Here is a 3,578-nt window from a genome sequence, read left to right as displayed (position 1 = left end):
AAACACGAGCTTCATCTGAGGGGACGCTGCTTATTTATTTCTTGTGTTGTGTAGCAATTAGTTTCAACTACCATAGTATTTATAAGCTCTTCTGTAACAAAAAGTCTAAAGAAATCTAGTGGTTACTTGCTCTCCATGTTTATCTTCAAACCAGGATTGACAGTAAATTGAATTTGTTTTACAATATTCGGCTCATCTTTCCATTGGTTTGAATTTCTAGATAGATTTGTTTCAGAAGTTGTTTTTTCAGGCAAAATATTACTTATAAGATCTACCTGTTGAGCTTTGTTTTGATTTTATCTATAAGCAAGACCACCTGTTGTTCTAGCTCTTTTCAGCGGCATTAAAAAATCTCCTGCAGTGGCTACTAGATGAACATCTGTAAACTGATTGCCATCACTTTCTTCAGTGTTATTATCTTCAGAAATTGATTTTAGTACAGTCAAGCTCGAAGACGTAGTAGTATAAACGAAAAATGAATCCGAATCTTTAATATCATCATCTTCACAATCCTCACAATCTTCCATAATCATATATGCTGATCCAATTGAGGAATATCTGTGTTGAACTAATATGAGATAGATAAATTTATAAATTATCTATTTATCAAAAAAAAAATTACTTATCTATAAAACACATTAATTAGTATACTGTGTAAAAAATTTGAAGTGCACACTAAAAAGTTTTTTAATATATTAAAAACATTTTGTAAACGTTGTGTAAATCAAATTTTTTTCACATTTTTAATAACATGCAGTATAATGTAGTTATCAAATATATTTTAGCTTCTAGTCTAAAAAACACAAAAATTTAGAATCAAGAAAACAAAATATAAATTACCTTTTTTACTCATGATAACTACCAATGTGCAAGTGCATGTGCAAAAAAATTGAAATACTATTTATAATAATATTGCATCAAATAAGCTACATTACTATACCTTTTCAAGATGTAATTAAGAACTTAATGCAATTGAGAAATTCAACATGAAATTTAGAAGTCACAATATGTAATTAAGAAACACAAAACGTAATTATGAAATTTTAAAAAGTAATTGAAAAACCCAACATGTAAATAAGAAACCGCAATATGTAAATGGAAAAACAAAAGTTCTAATTAAGAAATCTTAATATGTAAATGAGAATACATTATTTGTAATTGCAAATTCACAATGTAAGCTTAAAGGTCATTATAAAAAATCTTCATGTACATGCATTTTGATAAGTTAATAATGTCAAATTTAGCATTTGTGTGCACCAGCAATACAGTAATACAGTAATGGTATTGAAAGGTCATTGTGTTATTTGTCAATACACTATAAACAGAAAGTCTGTTATTAAATTGACTCCATGCATTTATTTCACTAAATTTGTTTACACCCACTTTTGAAACAACTAGAACCACCTTGTCCAATTTTTAGACATAAAATACATACAACCAAATAAGTTGAAGAAAAACATTATGTTTTATCTTGATTGAATGAGTTATTGAATGTGCTGAGCGAAATGACAACCCAATTGTTATTTTGCGAATTTGGCGCAAACTTTAGGTGTCAAATATAAGACAGCATATAATTTGGTCCTGAGCGGTAATTTAAATTTCCTTGGAAGATATGGAGTTACAGCTAGGGTTAGGACTATTGTAATTGTAATGAAAACAATAACAGTAACAATAATTATTGTTATTGTATTAGCTTAATTTAGAAACAATAACAATACTTGTGATTTACATTTTTTATAATTACAATTGTAATTCTGTAATACAATAACAATAAATATTGTATTGCAATTCATCTTTATAAAACAATAACAATATCTGAAAAAAAAATGTATTGTAATGACCCACTACAATAACAATAAATATTGTATTGTAATTCGTCTTTGTAATACAATAACAATATATTGTGATTGTAATTAAAAAAATTATTTTAGTGTCAAAATTTAATAAATGTTTTAATAGTCCAGTTGCCGACTATATACTCTTGTACCCTTGAAATAGGATACAACTAATATTTAATGATTGATTCTATTTTACTAAAACATAATGGGAGGGGGAAGAGGTTCCAGAATGGTAAATTGGGCAACCTTAAATATTGAAAATCAAAGTTAACGGAATCAAAAAAAAAGGAAACCACCATTTTTCTGCAAATGAAAGGGATTCGGCAGACCTAAGACAGCGATTCAACATAAAATACATCTTGAGAAAGGTGAAATAAATAATAAAAATGAAGTGAAAAGTTTTCTTAAAGTTTAAAAATTACAGAATATTTTAAAGTAATAAACTACAGAATGCTCATCAAATTAATAACAAGATAGGTGAAGCAAAATCTAAATATGTAAAAAATAAACTTTGCAATATATTGCAAATCCATAAATAAAAAATAGCAAAAATAATAGTAAGTTCTTCAGAGATGAATATAAATACATTTAAATACGTTAGCTTTTCTACTTTAATGTTAAGTAATACATTACAATAGTTATTGTAATTGTTTTCATCAAAACAATACAATAGTTATTGTAATTTTATTTCATTAAAACAATACAATACAATAGTGCTCGAATTTTATTGTATTGTTAGAAAAAAAACAATACAATACTTATTGTAATTGTTTTTCATCACAGCAATACAATACCAAAATATTTTTTTTTATTGTTTCTGTAATATTACATTACAATATTATTGTATTGTAATGTGTAATTGTATTTAATTATTACAATTACAAATACAATAGTCCTAAACCTAGTTACAGCCAACCACAAATCCCTTTTTCATCACTTTTTTATTTTATTGATAATATTATTATTTATTGAAAACCAACCCATATGGCCAAATTAGGATCAAACCTAATATTACAAGGAAAACTAAAGCAACAAAAATTAAAATAACAAATAACTTCTTTCTGATAATCTATATTATAAACATTTCTCAATTACAACTTTTATCTTCTAAATTACATCTTATGGTTTCTTATTTACAACTTTCATGTTCTAAATTACATCTTAAGTTTCTCAATTACAACTTTCATCTTCTAAATTACATCTAACATTTTTTAATTACAGCTTTCAAGTTCTCAATTACATCTTGATAAGGTGTAGTCACCGCAATGAGTTATACTCATTACGGTGTTACGAGAAAACTCATACTTCAGCACTGGAGAAAAAAATTTCTACTCGATTGCCAAAGTACGAGTATAATCGTAGTGCTTATTTTTTGTCAGTTATATTCAGAATAAAAAATACTATAGAATTATTTTAGATTAAAAAAATTTTATTAATTGAAATGTTGATATCTAGCCTCAGCAATGAGAATGAAGCCGCAAAAAACAGCCTCAGCAAAAATTAATCATTGCAGACAATATGGCTTGGCAAAGAAACAAAGCATAGTTTAAAAAAGCTTGGCAGCGAAGGTGTTAAGCGAATAAAATATTTTCAAAATGATAAAAAATGATTTGAAAAATTTACTTTTTTAAAAGGTTTTAAAATTAAATCTATCTTTGAAAAAATATATTATGTGATTTAAATATATAAATATATCTAATAAAGATCTCTAAAAAAAAAAAAGAAATTGTCATTAGACTA

This window comes from Hydra vulgaris, chromosome 02, assembly GCF_038396675.1.
Source record: "Hydra vulgaris chromosome 02, alternate assembly HydraT2T_AEP".
Taxonomy (NCBI): domain Eukaryota; kingdom Metazoa; phylum Cnidaria; class Hydrozoa; order Anthoathecata; family Hydridae; genus Hydra; species Hydra vulgaris.
Note: the sequence above shows the minus strand (reverse complement) of the source record.